The 12,169-nt window shown below is 34.7% G+C and overlaps 1 protein-coding gene across 3 annotated transcripts in view; it reads right to left on the bottom strand.

The window, feature by feature from the left end:
• LOC149806222 (E3 ubiquitin-protein ligase TRAF7-like) overlaps window positions 1-12,169 on the bottom strand; it is a 176,259-nt gene that overhangs the window by 85,478 nt on the left and 78,612 nt on the right. The window lies entirely within an intron of this gene.

The raw sequence follows: 12,169 nt of genomic DNA, 5'->3' as shown, positions 1-12,169 counted from the left end.
ATAACATGCTTGGCATCCTAATTACAACCATTGCCTGAAGTAACCAAGTATCAATTGCTGTGTCTTTAATCTGGACCATGGTATACTAAATAAACTAATCACTATACTTGATTCTGGTACCAAATAATGTTGAGATAGTGGAGTCCGGGCCTGATCTAGTGCTAGAAATGATGTGGTCACCTGCTGGATACTATCCAGACTATCTGTGATTGGACCTCTCTACACATAACATGAATGCAAAACCATAAAACCTGTTACAGATAGAAATGAAAAAATTCAATGCAAGTAACTTCTTTTATCCTTTATTGTACATACAAAGTTAAACCAAGGCAATCATTTCAATGAATTCTGATGATGAAAGATTCTGTCAAAGGTCTGACTGACATCATCCCATTCCAGCAACTTTAGAATTGTAATAATGTTGTAACCCATTAATCAACAAAGATCCTTTTCTTTATCAAGAAAATTCCAATGACCTTGTAGGTCACATATCAATTTCTTTGTACAATTACCAGAGTTACCCTGCCTGACATGATCATTATGTAGTATTACAGTTACCCTGCCTGATATGATTACATAGTATCACCTGCCTGACATGTTTATTATGTAGTACCCCATGCCTGACATGATCATTATGTAGTACCACACTTACCCTGCCTGACATGATCATTATGTAGTATCACCTGCCTGACATGATTATTATGAAGTACCCCATGCCTGACAAGATTATTATGTAGTACCCCATGCCTGACATGATAATCATGTAGTAATGCATGCCTGACATGATTATTATGTAGTACCCCATGCCTGACATGATCATTATGTAGTACCACACTTACCCTGCCTGATATGATCATTATGTAGTATCACCTGCCTGACATGATTATTATGAAGTACCCTATGCCTGACATGATTATTATGTAGTACCCCATGCCTGACATGATTATTATGTAGTGCCACAGTTACCCTGCCTGATATGATCATTATGTAGTACCCCATGCCTGACATGATTATTATGAAGTACCCCATGCCTGACATGATTATTATGTAGTACCCCATCCCTGACATGATTATTATGAAGCACCCCATGCCTGACTTGATTATTATGAAGCACCCCATGCCTGACATGATTATTATGTAGTGCCACAGTTACCCTGCCTGACATGATTATTATGTAGTACCCCATGCCTGACATGATCATTATGTAGTACCACACTTACCCTACCTGTTATTATCATTATGTACATGTAGTATCCCATGCCTGACAAGATCATTATCTGGTATCCCATGCCTGATAAGACCATTATGTAATACCAGTTACTGAGCCTGACATGATCATTATGTAGTACCCCATGCCTGACATGATCATTATGTAGTACCCCATGCCTTACATGATCATTATATAGTACCCCATGCCTTACATGATCATTATGTAGTACTACAGTTACTCTGCCTGATATGATAATTATGTAGTACCCCATGCCTGACATGATCATTATGTAGTGCCACAGTTACCTTGCCTGACATGATCATTATGTAGTACCCCATGCCTTACATGATCATTATGTAGTACTACAGTTACCCTGCCTGATATGATAATTATGTAGTATCCCATGCCTGACATGATCATTATGTAGTGCCACAGTTACCTTGCCTGACATGATCATTATGTAGTACCCCATGCCTGACATGATCATTATGTAGTACCACAGTTACCCTGCCTGATATGATAATTATGTAGTACCCCATGCCTGACATGATCATTATGTAGTGCCACAGTTACCCTGCCTGATATGATCATTATGTGGTATTGCTTGCCTGATATGACTATTATATAGTATGCCTGCCTGACATAATCATTATGTAATACCATTTCTTCCTTCACATCATAATTGCTAATGTTTTAAATTCACTTTTATTTGAGCTGTACCAATCAGATGTTTGTTGTTACTTTGAACAACCCAATTCACGACCAAAAGAAAGAAGATAGACCTATGAATAGAATAGGACGTAATGCTCACTCCATCAATTTCACTACTGGGAAAAATACAATCTTCTGTGAAGTTTAAAGAAAATGATACACTTGAAAATAAGTTATTTTACAGATTCTGTACAATGGGACAAATTTTATTTCTAATCACAGATAAATGAATGGATTATAGCCATAAACCCTGAAACAGGTAATTTTACCAAATACAAATTTCATCTGCATTTCATTTACATTCTGTTTGCATTCCATTCACATTTTCACTTCACATGGTCAATTTTTAATTACGGTCTTGAAACACCCATTCAAAATTTGTGTTTATCAATTTCCAACATTGTTTTGTTTTCTCTTATCTAGAATAAAATACAAATATATTAATGGAAGTCAGTTTCCATTTTAAGACTGCAATTGTAAAAACCCACTGCTTTGTACCTTGGGAGTCAGTTTCCATTTTAAGATTTCAATTGTAAAAAACCACTGCTTTGTACCTTGTTAGTCAGTTTCCATTTTAAGACTGCAATTGTAAAAACCCACTGCTTTGTACCCTGCCCTATCAAAAGTACACTTTGATGAAATAGCACATACATAAAATGCAAAAGACAGCACTGAATTTATGATAAATGAAAATATTAAAAAGACAGATGTAGATTATTCATTAGGAAATTTTATTTCTTATTTTATCTGAATTTTTTTTAAAGATACAATCACTGGTGATGGTTGGTTTTTATGTATGCCTTAACAGGAACAAGGACACTGCTTTTAATGGGTGAATAATTGGCTGTCAGTGTAGAGAAACCGATCCATAAACAAAAAAACAGCTTGAAAATAATCTTTTTTCAATCCATTCATGAAATAAATGTATTCAAATTTCATTTTTGGTTATCATTCAAATTTCTATGGTATCTGCACTGTTTTCTTCAAGATGTATTGATCATTTTCATTTGTGCTCATACTGTTAGACATTTGTAAGAAATAAATTGTTTGAAATTACCCCATTATCACTGTCACTGTCAGCCACCATAAGAGACTGACATGACATCACAAAGTCAGGTTGTGTTTACAGCATTTACATGTACTATGCAGACCAAACTCATGACTAAAGCACTTCATTGGTAAAAAAAAAATATTTACTTACTAGTCAGAAGTTCTGATGGCAAAGATAAAGTAGAAACTGATACTCTCTTTTGGACCCAGATAAAGCAGGATTTCTATGTTTTCATGTGACAGTTCCATAAATACAGCATGATTAGTTTTAATGTGACAGTACCAGTGACCACAGAACATTCATTAAACCTTCACTTGGATTAGAAATTATAGCTTAAGTTCTCGTTGGCAAAAAAGCATGATTTTCCACATATGATTATACACATGAACAACATTCTTAACTTAAAGTGTTCAATACAATGGCCAACAAATAATGACTATTCCACGTAATGAACCATTCACATACATGCCAAATCCCCGGGAAGGTGTAAGCATAATTATTGCTATTATAATGGCAGAAAAGCATAATTTGAGTGTAAAAAGTGTAATCTATACATTACATGCCAGAATTACAGCATGTATGAAAAAGACAAATTTTTACAACTAACTTGGTTATGCAGCTGATCAAAATTCTTGTCACAAAATCAATATGGATTAGAATCAGAATACCAACACAAAATATACTGAAACATTATTTATATTCAGCACTTCAACTAGTTTACATATGTAACTTTCACTGAATGGTCATGAACTGGAATTCTGCAATGATCATGGTCAGGTGCTCAGAGTGCTGTATTACATTACACTCATATTCTTCTTTTAATGTTTATAAGGCAGTTTTGATCTGTCACTTTTTCTGATTTGACATGTTTTGAAGTTTGAAAAGAGCCATCTAACATTTTCCATCATATAACATCCACAACTCACACTGTAAAGTGTTTACTTAACATCTGGCACCAATTTTTTAAAAAATATAGACTGGTTCACAAAATAAGTGGCTCTTATAAAATCAGTCTGCTAGGCAGAGTTCACTTTTGAAGAAACCCATCTGTTTCTTGCAAATGTGTCAAATACAGTTGCTATAAATAGCAAATAGGAAATTACTCTTATGCTATTCTTATGCAGCATTCACCTTTTTAAGAACATTCTCAAATTTATATACGTGGAATTAAAGAGATGATAATAAAAATGACAAAGCAACCTTTTATTGCTTCATTTTTATTTTATTTTTTAATTTAGCAAAAAAGCATAATCCATATACCGTCTAGCGGAAAGCGTAATTTGGTGAAAAAAGCATAATGATTACGCCAAAAGCGTAATGGTTGGCACTGACGTTTTCATACTGTTCACACACTCTACCCCAGTTTGAAGCATTGTGGGTTCAATAGGTTTCAAATGTTTGAACTAAAACATTTCTAAAAGCTGAAGTTGTTCCAAAAAATTATTTACATTTTCTGTATAGAAAGCAAAAATCTTGATGGACTTTCCCTCTAAAGCTGTCTTTTGTATTCATGCAAATGCTATACAGTAAAACCTTTCTTGTGAGACCTCCCCTTCTGCAAACAAAACAGGTCTATCAAGGTCAAAATGTAAACAGGTTTAAGAAGGGAAATTAGACACAACTGCTGTATATGCATTTTATTCATTATTCATAGTTCTTGTCAAAATATTGTAATCATTTCATCTCAAAAAAAATTCTATATAGGAATGAAGATTTACATCTATAATAAAACAATCAACAATTATACAGTATCTGAACATACATGTAGATTAGCATATAAATTGCAAAATTAACTAAGGTAAAATTTATTTATCCTGTCATAAGTCAACTTGACATGGCCATAAATCTCAGACTCACTTCAAAATGAAGCAAAAGGACTGCAGAGTTAGCTATAACACTTCCTCATCCTGTGTCTGAACTAGATAAAGACAGAATAAATATTTACCAATGAATGAAATCAACAGACAGAATTATCCCATCCAGAAACAAAATACATTCATCTAAAGACATAAATGAAATGCTTACATCAACAATGTAAAGAGAGTAACTCAATAAATAAAGGGTGTCAGTGTCTGCACCACAGTGAAGAGATGATGACTTATTGTTGGTTTTAATAATGGTAACATAAAAGAATCAGTAAACAACATGAACCTTTTTCAATGACAGTCAGTTTTGCTTATAAATATATAATATATAATTAGCATTGATAACACTCATCCTGTCTATGAATTAGTGGCTTTGATCAGGCCTTTGGGGTAAATATGGAATATGTATGTACCAATAAATTAAATCAACAGAACAGAATTAACCCAACCAGAAAAAAAAAACAATGATTTCAAGAGAAAACAAAAATGTTTATTTCACTGACAATATAAAGAGATAAACTTGAAAAACAAAGGATGTTAACAGGTTGAACTGCACTGAAAAGTTGACAGCTTGGTATTTGGGTTTTATCAATGGAAACATAAAAAGATCAAACAAAAACACAAACCTTGTACAATGACAACTGAACCTGAACAAGAATGAGCACTTATAAAAGACAAGGGCAAAGACCTCATTCATCCCCTGCATTATGTACTGACTCCCCAAAAAAGATGACATATACTAGACTGCAACAATGAAGCCATTTCAAAAGAATTCTCATTAGGGCTGTTCCAGTAAAACATATACCCCCCACGGGGAAAGGCACTTTCAAATTCAACCAACCCACAACAGAAGCAATTTAAAAAAATTATGATCCACCGTCAGATGTGTTTTAAATGAGAAACACTGCCCCCTACAGAAGTATATTTTTTTAACATAATTTCTGGCTATGGGTTAGTGGGCGGTAGAAGCGATTTTGATATTGGGTTGGGGACAGAAGCGATTTAAATGACAGCTGGCTGGAGATAATCTACTGAATTCTTATAGATCATATAATCTACTGCATATTTTTATTTGTATTCATTCATTATAATCAGTCTTTTGTCCTTTTGTTTGTTTATCTGTCAGCCAAGTATGTCTCTGATACTATGAAATCACAAATTTTCATGGCGGCTTATTTGTAGATGTCATTGATCAGTCCCTTAATACCTACTAATTTAACATCCATGAATACAGATTTTATAATAGATATTTCTATTCTAATACAGAAATCATGAATTTGTATCCTTACTAAACTCTGTGTTTTCTAAAGTGGTTCTACATAAGTGGTGTTTGGTGTCTCAAAAGGACTTGGATTTTCTTCAGCAGTAAAACTGGCTGCCATATATAGATTCTCTTCATCTGAAAATGGTGTAAAGGCCATAATGATCTAATGAAACCCCAAGATCTCATGTCTAAATAACTTCAGCTGTTGGAGATAAACATCAAATCAACAGAGGCTCCATGTGCCCAAGTGTACTAAGGTGCTTGCTTTTACATCACTTAAACATCTCACAGAGTGAGTTTGTGTCACAGATCAACCAATTTAGGTTGGTGGTCTTTCGGGGTTCTTCCTCCACCTAATATATTGTTAAAAAAAATCACCAAAAAACCCCAAATCAAACGACACTAAATCAACCAACTAATCAACTGTGGCAACAGCAGCAAAGGTACTAGTCAATCATTTTTGCCACAGCTGTAAGACTTTATAACTTTTGACTCAAGTAATTTTTGTAGACCTTAGAATATCGTCAATTATGCCTTTCTGACAGTTACCAAAAAGTCATAATCAGTTGGTGCAAATGGATTTTTCACAGTGAGAATATGAGATGGAAAAGTCTTGAGCAATCCTGCATCACACAGTGCCAAAAAGTTTACATTTTAGCTCACTTAAATTTTCTCTTAACAATGTTCATTGTTCCAGCTAGAACTGTTATAACTTATTCAAGCTATATTCACCAATATCTGGAGATATGCATCTGTAATAAATATCTGTAACAAAGTATGAGAATGCATCAATGTTTTTCAATGATGCCTTTGAATTGAGCAACAACCACAATCAACAAACCAATAAATAAAATTATTCACATCTCTCAGGCAAAAGTAGGGTATAATCATAATCTGCCAAACGATTTTTAAATTTTTAAATTTGCCAAATATTTTTTTCAACCATACTGATTCAGTGGACATATCACCAGAATGGAAAGAAACAGACCAGAAGGTTAAAATCGATTTGATACAGCTGTTAAGTAGCTAAATTCGTATTGGTTTAGTTAACTGTACACCCTTTATTGTCTTCCTTTTGATGAAATTTCTTACTGAAGCTAAGAAAACAATGTTGCACACATTTAAAAAAGGCACACTTCTACTCATTATTGCTTTTATTATACTTCTCCATTCCAGCCTGTTCTTATGATCTTCTCAGCCCACATACTGCTTGTCTTGTTTCTGATATGTATCTAAATTTCTCACTTACTTTTCCTACTACTATACAAATGTTCTGTGAATATGCATATCAGTGTGAAACACAATGGGGAGACTAAATCCAAGATTGAAAACCTCTACATTTCTGGATGTATTCTGCTTGGATTCCATATTTCTGCACAAAACTCAAGAGTTCAGGACTCTCTGTACTAATTCAGTTCCCACTGTAAACCTGTGCAAACACCATGATATTAAAATTCAGTAACTTAAAATTTTGAGTGCTCATGATCAAATTTATATCAATATAGACACATCTAAGATGACAGCTTTTGTGAAGAAAAAAAAACATAACAGCCGCACCATTTTCTGGATCTATACAAATTTGAAATGTTTGCTTTCAATACTGCACCAAAGAGTCAGCTGCTGATTTCAGTAATGAGTCGTCCAAACTCGGGTCTGTAAAGGGATGGAAATTATGTTAATTAAACAATGTCCCTCACTTTTTTCAGTTACAAGTAGGACAAGCTCTCAAAAGATTGTTTTTACTAAAATCTTACTTATATTATCAACCAATCAGGGACAGTCAAACCCATATATACTCTATTTTATCTTCACTGATTTATAGTATGGTTCTCATTCTTTCACATCTGTAGTAATGTGAGTCCTTGAACAACTCTCAATGGTTGTAAGCCTTTTTCTACCATGCTGAATGGACACACTGTAAGATAATGTTCAAGTAACAGAAATACCATGGAATAACCAGAGACCAATAAAATCGAATAGTCAAGTTATCTCCTCTGAAGTGATGCTGCCAGGATTTCAGGATGTACTCTAAGTTTTGTGTGTGTGTAATCTCCAATGAGGAAGTGGTGGCGGTGGGAATAGCCATTGTTAAATATCTCCCTAACACTTAAATATCTGTCACTCTTTCTTACTGTTCCACTCTGTTACGGCTCTTCTGAAATCAAAATTCTCAAAGAGATGTCATCTCTAGTTGTATAGCGATTATTACTGTGATGTCATTGGGCATGGTCACGTGGTTATGGTGGGGTCTTGGTTGGGATGGCATAAAGACCATAGGCTTACTCCATATTTGACAGCTAATTATGATGTTGTCAAAAGAATTAAAAAATTTCTAGCAATTCAGTTGGACTCGGATACTTAATTCACAGTCAATGAACAGGTTCTAAAATTGATGTGTTTATTTTGGAGCTATGTTCCTCCATCACATTCAAGATTTGGATATACCAAAGGTGAAATTGGTACAGTTGCATCCTAAACTACTATCGTGGCTACTTCAAATGTTATTTAATGTTAGACTGTAATGCAAGAACTCGTACTTCAGTGATTTTTGGGTTTAAAAAATTAATTTCTTCTCAAACAACTCAATCTGGTGCAGATTACATTGTTTTTTAATGATAAGGTGAGAATTCTTGATGTGTAAAAATTGAGCAAGAAATGAACAACATCAGATCAGAAAATTACTACCACTGGGAAAATACTGATAGGAATATACAGAAATAATGATATTATTATTTAAGTAGAATATGTGGTGACAATACAAGTGCTAGTTCTACAACTTTGTGCAAAATACATCTTGTACAACTATTTTGTTGATTCTAACAACACTGTAATATGGCAATAATTTCTGTCCACTTTTTACTTTAGTCCCTTGCTAATTAATAGTTTTAGATTTTACAACACTAAGCACATTTTACCATTTGACAATAACACATCATTACAAATATTTAGATTGCAAGAAAATAGAAGTTACAATTTTATTAAAAGCACTGGTACCAGTAAGACTAAAGGAGATGGTAAAAAAAAGAATCAGGATGAACAGTGGAGTAAAGAATCCATATATCAGAATGACATCAAGTATTTTTTCATCAATTTCATCATCAGTTAATGATACTGCTTAAAAATGTATTGTACTAAATAATAGACTTTTTTAGATATCCATTTTGCAATACAAATACCAAATGATGGCTTGGAACTAAGTGCCAAAAGGTCTGCAGAAAATACTATCATGATCAAAATATACATACGAAGAACCAAACACAAACAGGACAAATTTTACCCATCTTGCTTTGAGTTTACACAGATCAGGCAGTCTCTTATGTTTAATGTCATTTAATTTTTGCACATAGAGAGCATGTACATCATTTGGTCATACATCTGCATGATACAAAAGTTTGTCTTTTTATTCTTTTGTTGCTCAGTGGTTCTGCCAACTTGAGATCTACACACACTTAATTATGTTGTATGGGGATTCTCTGATGTTCCCTATGAGCATTAATCTGTTAATTGTTTCTGAATTTAATATGATCCTCCTCCTCTGTCTATGAATATTATTCTGTGCTGTGAACTCCTTTCATTGCCTGCTGTCTGAAATGCATATGCATAACTAGCTTGAACAAGTTACTGTTCTTTATGGTTGTGCAATTTTCAACATCTCACATGTATAGCCCCATGGGTATTCTCTCTTGGATATCTCTGTTCCAAAAAGAAATGTTTTGAACCAGAGATCTCGTTAGGATTTTAAAACTAAGAGTCCATGGCTCCCATTTTGGTAAAAATATGAGTCCCACCAGGAAAAGTTGAGTCCCCTCTCAGAAAACTATGCAAATTATAAGAACTATTGGTTGCCATAGAATTTAATTTCTACATTCTTTATAACACTGACATAGCTCTTGTTTGTCCATCAGAGTCTGAATTTTGTCATCCAAGGAAGGTCTTATTCAAAGCACTAAGCTAGGCATCACACACTTTCTTACATTTGGCTACTGTCCCTTCCAAACTATCAGTTCTAGCAACTTTAGCACTCTCCTGAATCTCACAATCTTCGTCAGTTTGCCGTTGAACCCCAAAATACTCATTCAAGTCTCAACATGTCATGATTCCGAGGTCACGTGCACTGCTTATTCCGTTACATTCAGAAATGAACACAATAATGAAAGTTAAAGTTGTTTATTTGATGTACTGTTATAAATGACCACATGTACATCTCTGGGTATTTCTGCCTCTGAATTTAAGCACTGTAAATATCAGTAGATTTTCCCACGCAGCTGCCAGTCAAAGCCTTTGATCTTGCTGCTTAGCTACTGCAGCATATTCTTTTGATGTACTTTTATAATGGTGATGACTGGGTGGGGGGCGGCTTTCAACCACTAAATTCTGTCACTGTAAATATCAGCACAGCTAACTGATCAACAAATTTTCCCACTATGCAGGTGACTGAAGCAGGACTGGCAAGTCTTTGAATTTTACCACCCACCTAAATAAATAAAAAATTGCCGTCCAAATACGCGTGATCATAAGCGTTTCCGAGACCTCTGTCAGTTTTCACTAACATGAACCCTGCCAAAGATTCACTTCCTTGAATCAGTGTTTTGCTGCCTCTTATGCCAGATTTATCTCTTCCATAATGCTGTATTAGGGTTCTAAGTCCAACATTCCCATAGTCTGCTTGTTTAGGCATGGGTATCTTGAATAAATATAACCGGCATATTGTCCATCCAGCACCTACATCGGACTCGCAATCAACATCAATTTTAGGCTCAAAATCACACACTGGTATTTCCAGTGACATTTTCCCAATGTCCAACAGACTGATATACATGAAATTCATTGTCATCATAGCTATCACCAGCCAGTATCTGCCGACTGAAAACGTTGTCTAAGACAAACCGTGTTGTGATTCAACCATTTTGGTTTCCTGTGTGGCCCTTATTGGAAACATGCATTTGTAAAACTTCCACGATGAAAGTAAGGCTAAAACTCCATAAATGCCTGTTCCAGGGCCAATGAACCAATCAAATTTAGTTTAACAGCCATTCATGTCGAACCAAAGTATCCAGATATCTGGATGTCGCATCAACTGCTTTGAGACTGCTGCGGCAGCGCGAATTACGTCGCGAAATGCACTTTTAAAGTTTAAAGTTTAATAAAAAATTGCATACTGTGCAAAGTACATTTTTTATATCCGCGACGTTGACATAATTTGCCGAATGCGTATCACTGCTTTAAAAGTACGCGAATTCGTACAAATTACGTGCACTCGCGTGTACTGGCATCATTTTCTGACCCAATGTTTTATTCACATTAGACCGCTAGGAGGGGGTTAGATGCGATTTTAAATATATATTTGGGTTTTTTTTTCTTCTTCTTTCTGACAACCCCACCAGCGACTTCTCATTTTGTTAACACAACCCACAACAGAAGTGATTTTCCTAACCAACCTTCCACTGTCAGAATCAAAATAGTTCGAAACAACCTCCTAGAAGTTTTTTTGAAGTGCCGTCCCGGGGGGGGGGATATATGTTTTACTGGAACAGCCCTTAGGGCATTATCTGGGTTTGCAGTTTTTCACAAAGATAAATAAACAATATAAAACAACATAAAACTATGAATCAAATATGTGCATCTGTGACAGCTTCTTTTGAAGAAGCAATGGTTAACCATCATGTTAATTTGTAGGAATTTAGCAAGGGCAGTTATAGTGGTGACTTTAGTCTGGTTCATATTACAGCAACCTGCACCACCTAGGTATTCATACTGGGCTCATGACAGGATTTACTGCATTATTAAAACAATGTAAGATATGCAAGCAAACGTTTTTTCACTTAAATGCACCCATTGATGCAAAGGTTGACCTGGTAAATACTTTTCCATTTCATTTCTAAACACTCCCATAAATGGAAAGGTTGACACTTGTAAATGCTTTTCCATTTCATTTCTAAACACTCCCATAAATGGAAAGGTTGACACTGGTAAATGCTTTTCCATTTCATTTCTAAACACTCCCATAAATGGAAAGGTTGACACTGGTAAATGCTTTTCCATTTCATTTCTAAACACTCCCATTAATG

This window comes from Sinohyriopsis cumingii, chromosome 2, assembly GCF_028554795.1.
Source record: "Sinohyriopsis cumingii isolate HCF-2022 chromosome 2, ASM2855479v2, whole genome shotgun sequence".
Taxonomy (NCBI): Eukaryota; Metazoa; Mollusca; class Bivalvia; order Unionida; family Unionidae; genus Sinohyriopsis; species Sinohyriopsis cumingii.
The sequence above is the reverse complement of the archived record's forward strand: the minus strand, read 5'-3'. Positions and strand labels throughout refer to the sequence as shown.